Below are 12,409 nucleotides of genomic sequence, written 5' to 3'. Positions count from 1 at the left end.
CCTTGGTCTTTACAGATAGGGCCAGTAGTAAAAACTTGCCTTTCATTGTATAACATCTGTCTACAGTTTATGTTAGGTCTAGAAAGGAGTCAAAGATGGAAGGCACCCATCTACCTTAGAAGAGAAAATAATATAGATTAATTGCCCACATGTGGGTTATTTGGTCTCTTCTTTTAAAAAATTAAATATTGAAATGATAGAAACTGAAGTGAAGACTATCCTTTCAGGGGTCGTTTCTATAGTTTGTTACTATAGAAGTTTTCTGAAGGCCATTGAGCTTGCTTCAAATTCAGCTGCGTTGATTCAGCAAGCTGCAACAGTTAAAAACATAGCAGAAAATATTTATTTAGTATCTGTGTCTCTGAAAAAGGAATAGTTCTGCAGGTTTGTGAATAAGGTCTAAGAGTTGTCCAGCTACAGAAACAAGATGCCAGATGATTCATAAGACCTATTTGTGACATTTAAATTATGCAATAAAAGACCTATTGATTTGTGAGGGTTAAGGGAGAAACTGAAATACAGTGTCCAAAAAAATCACACTTCATGGTACATCTTGAATCTACCTATTTTAAGAAAACGAACATTACCATTATCTTCTGTCCCCTACACGCCACTGCTTTCTTCTGTCTCTTTCTCATATTCCTAATTCTGGGTTTACTATTGCTTTTCTTCATAATTTTACCAAATTTGCATTTTTAAACAATATATTTCATGATTTTGAACTGTTTATATGTGGAATGATAACGAATGTATTCTTCTGTTACTTTTATTGCTCAACATTCTTCAGGTTGATCTGTGTTGTTGCAAATAGGTGTATTTCACAAGTGTGCTATTTCATTTGGTAAATTACTGCTCTACTCCTTACTGTCATTGCAGTTATTTTCTGAATTGGTGTAGGGGTGTTTTTCTTTTTCTGTGATAGAGGGTGGCTCTCCTTGTTTCCTGATTTGCATGTACTGTAAGAGTTTCTCTAGGGTATATACTTAGGGGTGGAATTGTTAAATCAAGGGTACACGTATGTCATTTTGACTAGATAATGCCAAATTATTTTCTAAAGTGTTCCTTCTTTACATAGTCCCATTGGCAAGGATAAATGTTCCCTTTGCGGCCGGGTGCAGTGGCTCATGCCTGTAATCCCAGCACTTTGGGAGGCTGAAGCAGATGGATCACAAGGTCAGGAGTTCAAGACCAACCTGGCCAATATGGTGAAACCCTGCCTCTTATAAAAATATAAAAAATTAGCCAGGTGCGGTGGGAGGCTGAGGCAGGAGAATTGCTTGAACCCGGGAGGCAGAGGTTGCAGTGAGCCGAAAGCGTGCCACTGCATTCCAGCCTGGGCAACGAGAGCAAAACTCCGTTCCAAAAAAAAGAAAAAAGATTCCCGGCCGGGCATGGTGGCTCACGCCTGTAACCAAGCACTCTGGGAGATGGACAGATCACCTGAGGTCAGGGGTTCGAGATCAGCCTGGCCAACATGGCGAATTCCCGTCTCTACTAAAAAATACAAAAATTAGCTGGGCATGGTGGCTTGGACCTGTAATGCCAGCTACTCGGGAGGCTAAGGCTAGTGAATCGCTTGAACCCAGGAGGTAGAGGTTGCAGTGAGCTGAGATTGCACCACTCCCTTCCAGCCTGGGTGACAGAGCAAGACTCTGTCCCAAAAGAAAAAGAAAAAAAAAGAAAGATTCCCTTTGCTTCATATACTCAATAACATTTGAGATTATCAGAAATCTGAAAGATTATCAATCTGACTTGGCATGGTAGCTCATGCCTGTAATCCCAGCATTTTGGGATCTCATCTCAATGGGCAGATTACTTGACGTCAGGAGTTCAAAACCAGCCTGGTCCATGTGGTGGAAATGCCGTCTCTACCAAAAAAAAATAAAAATTACCAAGGCGTAGTGGTGCACTCCTATAGTCCCAGCCACTCGGGAGGCTGAAGCAAGAGAATTGCTTGAACCCTCTCAATCTGGATATTGTGGACTTAGTATGCATTGCCCTAGTTACCAATGAAACTGCGTATCGTTTCATGTGTTTGACCATTGAGGTTTTCTCTGCGAAATGCACGTTCAGGTTTTTAGACTACTTTTTCGGTTTGTTGATTTGTATACTTGTTCTTCTACTTTCTTTCTTTCTTTTTTTTTTTTTTTTTTTGAGACGGAGTCTCGCTCTGTCGCCCAGGCTGGAGTGCAGTGGCCGGATCTCAGCTCACTGCAAGCTCCGCCTCCCGGGTTCACGCCATTCTCCTGCCTCAGCCTCCCGAGTAGCTGGGACTACAGGCGCCCGCCACCTCGCCTGGCTAGTTTTTTGTATTTTTTAGTAGAGACGGGGTTTCACCATGTTAGCCAGGATGGTCTCGATCTCCTGACCTCGTGATCCACCCGTCTCGGCCTCCCAGAGTGCTGGGATTACAGGCTTGAGCCACCGCGCCCGGCCTCTTCTATTTTCTTTATGGTATCCTTTGGACAAACTGAGGTTCATATATATATATATATATATATATTTTTTTTTTTTTTTTTTTTTTTTTTTTTTTTTTTTTGGCAGAGTTTCACTCTGTCGCTCAGGCTGGAGCGCAGTGGTTCAGTCTTAGCTCACTACAACCTCCGCCTCCTGGGTTCAAGCAATTCTCGTGCCTCAGCCTCCCAAAGTGCTGGGATTACAGACATGAACCACCGCACCCGGCCTGAGGTTCTTAATTTTAATGCAGGTGAACTTACTAGTCTTTTTCCTTTATGGATTTTACTTTTCGTTTCTTAGCTAGAAAGCCTGCTCTTTTTTTAACCACCAAAAATCTCTTTTGCCTTTCATATTTGGGTTGAATCCACTGAAATTGATTTTTGTGTATGGTATGAGGTAGAGGTTGAACATTCACAACCACTCCTGGCTTATTTTGTGTTTTTTAGTAGAGACGGGGTTTCACCATGTTGGTGTCTTGAACTCCTGACTTCAGGTGATCCACCTACCTTGGCCTCCCAAAGTGCTGGGATTACAGGTGTGAGCCACAGTGCCTGGCCATGGGCATTTGTCTTTTTCAACGGTTGGCTTGTTTATCTTAATTTTAATTTGTTATTTTTGTGATTAAATGTATCAGATGCGAAGGTTTAAGTCAGAAGTAAAGCTAAAGTCTATCCACCATTTATCCTGATTTCATGTTTAATGTCTCTGGTTTCTAGAAAAAATTTAGATGTGCTTTTAGATCTTCTTCTTATAACCAGAAGTGCTCCCCTTTACTACGAGATATACCATGCAGTCTAAAAATTGTTCCTATTTTCACTATCTTTTAAAAATCTGCTAGGGAAGTAAATGCCTCAGTAAGTACCTAAACCAATCGTTAGTTGAACTAAAAGTGTAATCATTTAAAAATTGGATTAAATATACATCACACCAAAATCTGTGACTTCACTTGTGTGTTCTAACAATGGGTTATACTCAGTATAGTATGCTAGCTTGTCCAGCCTGCAGCTTGTGGGCCACATGTATCCCAGGACAGCTTTGAATGCAGCCCAGCATAAATTCGTAAAATTTCTTAAAACATTAAGATTTCTTTTTCTTTTTTCCTTTTTAAGTTCATCAGCTATGGTTAGTGTCAGTGTATTTTGTGTGGCCCCAGACAATTTGTCTTCCAGTGTGGTTCAGGGAAGCCAAAGGATTGGGCAACCCTGCTATATCAAATGCTTAAATAAATGAGTTTGTCTTCTTTTTATTGAGATGTGCACCTAAGTTTTAAATGTCATTGTCATTACACGATTTTTTTGTATTTAGGCTTTATACCATGGAAACCTGTTTCCTTAGGCCGGGCACGGTGGCGCATGCATGTAATCCCAGCACTTTGGGAGGCCGAGATGGGTGGATCACTTGAGGTCAGGAGTTCAAGACCAGCCTGGCCAACATGGTGAAACCCCGACTCTACTAAAAATACAAAAATTAGCCAGGCGTGGTGGCGGGTGCCTGTAATTCCAGCTACTTGGGAGGCTGAGGCAGGAGAATCACTTGAATCCCGGAGGCAGAGGTTGCAGGAGGCAGAGGTTGCAGGAGGCAGAGGCAGTGAGCCAAGAGAGTGAGACTCCGTCTCAAAAAAAAAAAAAAAAGTATAAAGATACCTGTTTCCCCAAGTCCGGCTTTGTAGACTGAATAGTCAGCAGCCTCACCTGTCTCTTATCGGAGGCTGGCTTTTCTCACGGCTTTGTCACCACGCACTTTCTGAGTATTTTTTGTGTTTTCAGTCATGTGATGGGACATAGATGTGAACGAAAACTCACTATAAACACTTGAAAAATGTATAGTCTGTCTGGGCTGAACTGAAAATGAAATCAATTTAAGATTATTTGAAAATACATATTTATCTACATTCAAGTCCATGAGCCACACATATTTTCTCAAAATGCACGGATTACTGTGGATGCTGCTTGGCCCAGGCTTTATCTCACATTTTGTTAGTGTTTACACCTCGCCCTATATAGAGATTATCAGTTTCTTATACCTTATGTTCTAATTCAGCTGCGGGGGAGGAAGAATAGAGAGGAGAAGGAAACAGATCCTCCCCTTGGCACGGATCAGCACCATGGCTACTGCACACCACGGGAAAGGAGGGCTCTGCTCGGCATTAAGGCTAGAGGGACTGTATTCGTTCTTTATTGCTACCTAACAAATTACTAAAACGTAGTGGCTTGAAACAACATTTATTATCTCATGATTTCCATGGCCATGGGATCTGGGTGTGACTTGGTTGACTCCAGGTCCCTCACAAGGCTGTGGTCAAGGTGTTGACTCAACTGGGGTGCATCTGCTTCCAAGCACGACTGAGTTCCTCCTCACTGCCTGTTGGCTGAAGTTCTCCCTCAGTTCTGTCTCCTGCAGGCCTCTCCGTGAGTCAGTTCACAACATGGCAGTTGGCTTCATCAGAGGGAGCAGGTGAGAGAGGGTGAGCCCGGTGTCGGCAGACTGCCTTGAGGGAAGCAGTCATTCCCAAGCTTCTGGAATCCCTGGTGCTTACCTGCAGTCCGTGACTAGTGGATTAGGTGGGTGGAGTTGGGTTGGTACAGAGGCCTGGTCAACTGGCTCTTTTGTCTTGTTTGGGAATTCTCGGGAAGGTCATTCTAACATAGTATTGACTGAGGCCTTTGTTTCAACTACCTTGAATTAGTTTATCTTCTCCCTTTGTCTAAGCTTGCATCCCTCACTCTTGTTTTTGAGAGCACCTCCTGACAAACCTCAAATCTCTGCTTCAGAATCCATGTCCTGGGGAACTGCCCCAGCGTAAGTGCTATGCATCATGTAACTCCGCACAGTAAGGTAGAAGGCTATACGTCGGGTAACTCCGCACGGCAAGGTAGAAGGCTATGCATCGTGTAACTCAGCACGGTAAGGTAGAAGGCTGCCCGCCTTACCTCGTCGCAGATGTGGGGCATGAGTCCATAGTAATTTCTCACACATTTGCAAAGGCACTGTCCTCTTGGGGAAGGGGAGGGAACACGTAGAATACGACAGATACATTATACTGGCTTGTAAGGAGCTGTTTGTCTAGCCAGGTAGACCAAGCATAAAATAAAGTAAGGTTAAACCACATTAAAAACTTCAGTGGAGGCCAGGGGCAGTGGCTCATGCCTGTAATCCCAGCACTTCTGGAGGCCGAGGTGGGTGGGTGGGAGTTTGAGACCAACATGGCAAAACCGCTTTCTACTAAAAATAGAAAAAAAAAAATTAGCCATGATGGTGGTGCGCGACTGTAATCCCAGCTACTCGGGAGGCTGAGGCAGGAGAATCACTTCAACCTGGGAGGCGGAGATTGCACCACTGCACTCCAGCCCGGGTGACAGAGGGCGACTCTGTCTCCAAAAAAACAAAAAAGGCTTCAGTGGGATTAGAAGCAGACCATGACTCAATTTTGAGTGTTAGAAGTAGGGCTGCTGGTGACATTGCAAGTCTCCAGAGTAGAGATGAAGATCTGTTTGGTGTAGAAAGAGCAGTACTTACCAGGGTCAAGGACAACAGCTTGGAGACTGCACATTTAGGGGACAGGAGGAAGAGACAGAGACTGGCTTGGTAACACGCAGGAGAGTTAGGAGAGTGAGTTCTCACAGAGAGCTCGGAAAGGAAGTTGGTGTTAGAGCTGCTCACCAATCTCATGGTAGAAGAAGAGGAGCAGCACGGCCCCAGTATGGGGGAAGAAGTCAGTGGATTGGTGATGGGTCAAGAGTACACTGGGTGGCTGTGTAGGGTGATTTGGAACTTTTGGAAGCATTTTTTCTGAAGGGTAATGGGGAAAATTTCATTGGTATTGGCTGTTTTCACTTACAAGATCATTGAAACACTTAAGATCATTGAAATACTTGCCTGTGATTGAAGAATTACTTTTATTTTTGTCATTAACATCAAAAAGTGGCTTCTATTTGGGAGCACATTGGTCTGTTTTATATATCTTTTTAGATCTTTTTAGAAGATTAGGTTTTGTAGCCATATGGAAAATTAAAGACTTGACTCTAGTTTTAGAAATATTAATAAATGGAATAAGACACTCAAGTTCTTTGGTGGTAAACCATCTCCAGATTTTTAGGTTAAAAAGCAGGCATAATTATGAGAAAATTTGAGGCAAATGACCAGTGCAATTGATATAATTTCAATTAATATTGAAACATAAATTCTATGAAGTGGATATGCTTGAAATGTAAATGACTGTTTCAAGTCAGCACCATTTATTTGCAGTGCTGTGCTGGTAATTCAGTTTTCACGTTTACCTTTCTGGAGAAAAGAATGACAAAACCTGCCTTTTCGGTACTGAGGCCTTGTCTCTTTAGAATTTAGTATAAGTTTTGTTAAAAGGGAAGAGGGATGGATTTTCCTTTTCCCCTGCTGAAAAGGGTAATGCTATCTAAAACTGGAACTATGCTATTAAAAGGCTAGGTCACCTGATTTTGTGTTTTTTAAGATGGGAGTCTTGCTCTGTTGCCTAGGCTGGAGTGCAGTGGCGTCCTCCCCTGCCCTGTTCTGCTCCTTTTTTGAGACAAGGTCTCACTCTCACTGTCACGCAGGCTTCAGTGCAGTGGTACACTCATGTCTCACTGCAGCCTTTAACTCTGAGCTCCAAGTTATCCTCCCACCTCAGCCTCTCGAGTAGCTGGGACTACAGGCATGTGCCACCGTGGCTGGCTAATTATATTATTTATTGTAGAGACAAGGGTCTCCTGTTGCCCAGGCTGGTCTTGAACTCCTGGTGTCTAACAGTCTTCCCACCTTGGCCTCCCAAAGCGCTGAGACTACAGGCAGGAGCCTCTGTGCCTGGCCATCTCTTGAGTTTCAGTGTATGTCTTTTGATTTTCTAATAAAAATATGTATGTGCATGTGTGCATCTGGTGAAGGTGATATATTTGTTATTTAGTACATTTCATGCTTTGCTAAGGGCCGTTTACATTGATTGGTACATGTATTTTGGAAAGACATTTAGCAGTCGTTCTACCTCTCAGGATCTTGCAGGGAGGTCGTCTAAACAGCTTTCTTTCTCCCCACAACAGAGCTTTTGCTATGGTTGCATTTGAGTGATTGTAAAATTGATAAATTTGGCCGGGCGCGGTGGCTCATAACTCTAATTCCAGCACTTTGGGAGGCTGAGGTGGGCAGATCACGAGGTCAGGAGATCGAGACCATCCTGGCTAACAGGATGAAACCCCCTCTCTACTAAAAATACAAAATATTAGCCAGGCATGGTGGTGCACAGTGGCAGGCGCCTGTAGTCCCAGCTACTTGGGAGGCTGAGGCAGGAGAATGGCGTGAACCCGGGAGGCAGAGCTTGCAGTGAGCTGAGATCTCGCCACTGCACTCCAGCCTGGGTGACAGAGCAAGACTCTGTCTCAAAAGAAAAAAAAAAAAGATTGATAAATTCATGTTGGGCTTCAGAAGGCACGCTGAATTTTGAACATGTCTGGTGTGAGTTAAAATTTGCCATAACTCTTAAGTATATTTGGCTTCTCTGTGAGGAATTTAAAATTATATCCCTTGATTTCTTAGTCATCTTCTGTTTGAATTCTTTTGGCCAAAATTGTGCATGGCAATAGATTCAGAGTTTCTGAGTTCTTTGGAACACTTGACTTAAAGATGTAATCCTAATGGGTGTTTCCTTTTCTGCTGTCCTTGGCGCCCCCACCCACCCCCCTTTCAAAGCACATATTAATATAATAAAGACTCTGAAAAGTGAGACTTTTAAAGCTTTAACCACTGGGTTCAGTAGCACATGGCTGTAATCCCAATGCTTTGGGAGGCCGAGGTGGCAGCGTTGCTTGAGCCTGTGGTTCAAGACCAGCCTGGGTGACGTGGTGAGATCCTGTTTCTACAAAAAAATTTAAAAATCAGCTGGGCATGGTGGTGTGCACCTGTGGTCCCAGCTATTTGGGAGGCTGAGGTGTGAAGATCACTTGAGCGCGGAGGCTGCGGTGAGCCGTGTTCATGCCATTACACTCCAGCATGAGGGACAGAGTGGGACTCTGTCTCAAATAAATAACAAACAAAAACTTCAACCTAGTGTTTTTCTAACTTTTTGAACAGGAAAGCCATTTATTGGCTATGTGAACTTACCTCACGGTTAGACGGGGAGACTCCTTCATAATGGTGATGTGAGCATTCAGAAAATGAGTTTGTAAAGCACTTAGCATGCTGCTGGGCATGTAAGACTTGATGAGATGGTCCTGCTTTTTACGTATATGTGTTCTTGACTTACAGTCTAATTTGACGATACGAGGCCAACAGATTGAAAACAGAAACTGTAATTGGGATGGAGGGTCATTTGTGGCAGGCTTTGTGGAGAAAATGGGTTTGAAGGGAGCTATAGTGAGGTGGATAGAATTTAGCAAGTTGGGAAGTGTGGCAATCTTAAGCTGTTTCTCTGAATATCCTCAAATGTTTAAATCACTTGACTTTTAAATCTTCTCTTATGGATTCTAGATTTAATATAAGTTGAAAGACATTTGAAGTATTGAAAAATCTAAATTAGCGCTGTCCATTAGAACTTTCTGTGATGATAAAGACATAGCTGTGCCATTCAGCTTGCCAGTCACTAGCCACATGTGACTGTTGAGCACGTAAAATGTGGTTAACATGACTGAGGAACTACATTGTAAATTGTACTTAATGTCAATTAATTTACATGTAAAATTAAATAGACCCACGAGGCTGTGAGCTACTGTAATAGACAGAAACAAAGTGAGCTCAGAATGAAATGAAGGATTTGTTGCCCAATAAATCTAATACGGAGAAAACCTACTTACAGTTAATTCTTTTGTAATTGATAAATTGACTATATAATGTTGTTTTTGTTGTTGTAGGTCTCCAATTGAGAAACATGGCACTGTTTTTCCTGCACTCTACCCACCTATTGCTGGACTTCTGTTGTACAAGTTGGCAAACACTGGCTGGAACTGGGCTGCAATAAAACATGCCAGTTATCAATGCTGACAAGAGCCTAACAAGTGCCAACTTACAGATGATTACGTATTTGGAATTCTAATGAACTGTTTTAACCTTCAGGAAGAATTGTAAAGACCTGTACATAGCACAACATGATCCGGATAATATATATACTGTTCATGTACATCCACAAATACACCTTGTACCAAATAATGCTTTCTTGTAGTAGAATAAGAATCGTGTAAATTCTAAAAGATTTTAGCAGGTTTTCTTTCCTATTCATTGTTTCTTATCAGTTTAAAAGGATTCCTTTAAGCATGTCAGATGAAAAGCAATTAGGATTAAAAGTTTCCATTTAATTTCCCTTAAACCATTGAGGCTTCATTAAACTCTTTTCACTTACTAAACTTTTGTATCTTCTTTGTTTTGACACACTCCCCTTTGCTTTTATCTCTTATCTGCCAGAATGTTCTCAAATGATTTAGTTCCAATACTGAAATACTTAATGAGCAATTACTTGATTTTTAATGATGACTTCGAAGGAGTCATCACTAGGTGCTTTGTCCTTTTTATATTCTAGTTGCACCCACCTCTTGGATTGGATATAGCAATAACATTTATTGGCTGTTGTGAGCTCTTGATCCCAGTCATTACCCCCCGAGAACTAAAAATAGATGGTTCTTAATTCAACTTACAGAAAATTTCCCCCAAACAATAGCAAATCTGACTCTTCCCCCTTCAGTTGCCCGGTATTAAGGTTGGATAAACGAAGCATGCACAGCTACAGGCTTTCTACCTAACTTCTGGGTTTGCTATTACAAATACTATTTACTCTCATACCCTTCTCCTTAGTCCTTCATATTTCTTTGCCTCTATTCTTCTATACTGCAGATTTTTCTCACCTATTGTACAAAGAAATTGCGATGTATATTTTCATGTAATTTGATTTTGGAATTCTGTCACCTTATGTAGTGAGTTCTTCCAAAATATAATTTTTTTTTCAATAATTGTCAAGTTGTTGGCTTTTATTGTATTGAATGAAGGCTATAATACTGAATGCCAGAGAAGTGGTTTAGGAAAATCTCAGGTTGATTCCTTATGCAAATGAACTTTTAATACTTGAAAATCACATGGCCATGGCAGTATATGTATTTGGTTCTATCTAGACTCTCATGTGAATCTAAAAGCATTACAGGGGTAAACACTTTGCTATTTGACGTATCCCATCACTAACAATAGCACACTTGGATTTGATTAATGTTTGAGCTTAAATATATTTCATATCATACCATTTTCTGAAACAGCTTAAGCAATTGGTAAAATGAACATGTGCAGTGTTAAAGGCAGGCCCTAGGCTCCTTTATGTTGATTGTGAGGTTGTGTGTGGGAAGTAGTCTTTGGCTTATAAGGGATAGAACTTGAAACAGTAGCAGATGGGACATGGTGTTTGATTGTGAGAATCAGTGAGAATTCGTGCATCTCTGCTCTATGGGGTTTGCAGAAATGCTTTGGCAGAAGAGTGAAGGAACTGCTGCCAAGAGCCCAGACCTCTACAAACGTTGTATGTCCTTTTTTAAGCAGAAATAAAATGGTTGAGGATGTCGTCACAGTAGAGAGTGATTTTTTTCTAAACCCCTGTCTGTTCTCTACTCTGAAGCATTATAAAAACCCGTAAACATTATACAAACCCACAAACCTTATAAAAACCCGTAAATGTGTTGTGACTGGAAATTGATTCATTGGAAACCAGTGTTCTTCAAGAACTTTGTGAGTTGGTTTTTTTCCAAAGACTCTGTAAAAATAGTTGCCCCAAAATGTCAGCACTGTACACCCTCAAGGGACTTGGAATGCAATCCTTTTTCCCTTTTTTTTTTTTTTTTTTTTAAGAAACTGGGTCTCTCTGTCACCCAGGCTGGAGTGCAGTGGCAACGATCATAACTAACTGCAGCTTTGACCTCCTGGGCTCAAGTGATCCTCCTGCCTCAGCCTCCTGAGTAGCTAGGACTGTAGGTGTATGCCACCATGCCTGGCTAATTAAAAAAAATTTTTTTTTAAGAGATGGGATCCCTCCCTTTTTACTCTTAAATCAGAAATTGTTCACATGGTGGTTGCTTGTGGCAAAATGGAGTTAGAATTTTGCTCTCCTATTGCTGTAATTCTGCTAGCAATCTATTGAGGTGAAACTTGGGATCTGACTCTTCAGCAAGCAGCAAATGACCTAGTAACTCAGGGACAACTATTTTTGAACTTTAAGTGCCACTTTAATGCAGTTACTTTGATAAAACCATGTGTTTTTTTTTTGTTAGGGCTAGCTCTATGGGAGTGGAAGTAAGAGCCAGGAATGAGTGCGTCTCTCTTCACATGCTTTTCCACCTAGTGCCCTGACTCTGTTACACACTGAAACAGGCCTACATAGATGTTACGACTTCCCTTCCTCTGTCAGAGATGTCATCTGTGCCTTTCTCAGTGTTCATCTGATAATGTAAATTTAAATGCCTCTACATTTGATATGAAACCCACACTCAGGTGACACTGAACCAGGTGGCTTTTGTTCCACCAGTGCCTCACCATCGATGTGAGGTGATTCTTCTCTGCTTTAGGAAAACGATATTTTACCCCTGAACTTGTGCCAACCATCAACAACATCTCCTTAGATCTTATGGATTGTAGAACTGTTGGCTGTTTCCTAAATTTATTCCAAGTTCTCGTAGAGGCATGTAGATTTCAGTCTGTGCTCGTATGGGATAGACGATCTCAGTGGCTTTCTGGCCTCTTGAGTTTAAAATCCATATGAGGTTGACTTCTTGTTATTCTAAGGTAACGTGTGTGAGGTTATTCCACTAGTACTGTGATCACGTGGGTGTCAGTATCTTTAACGGCCTTCATTCTTGGTTGGGAAATTTGATTTGATGTGCTCGCTCACCCTCTACAAATTTGCCCGCTCTGGGCTGTGGTGCCTGTGTATCTTTGCCCGTCTGGTCTCCAGTTGGTGGAATTACCTTTTTTTGTACTGCCA

The 12,409-nt window shown here is 41.7% G+C and overlaps 1 protein-coding gene across 2 annotated transcripts in view; it reads left to right on the top strand.

Moving 5' to 3' along the window:
* The window catches only part of LOC105472134 (ubiquitin conjugating enzyme E2 G1), a 103,295-nt gene extending 90,886 nt beyond the window's left edge, over positions 1-12,409 (top strand). For both annotated transcript variants that reach the window (XM_011725127.2, XM_071082177.1), the window contains exon 6: positions 9,312-12,409. The gene's annotated coding sequence lies outside the window, so the exon portion shown is untranslated. The remainder of the gene's footprint in view (positions 1-9,311) is intronic.

Source organism: Macaca nemestrina, chromosome 17, assembly GCF_043159975.1.
Source record: "Macaca nemestrina isolate mMacNem1 chromosome 17, mMacNem.hap1, whole genome shotgun sequence".
In the NCBI taxonomy this organism is placed as follows: domain Eukaryota; kingdom Metazoa; phylum Chordata; class Mammalia; order Primates; family Cercopithecidae; genus Macaca; species Macaca nemestrina.
Note: the sequence above shows the minus strand (reverse complement) of the source record. Positions and strands in the feature narration are given on the sequence as shown.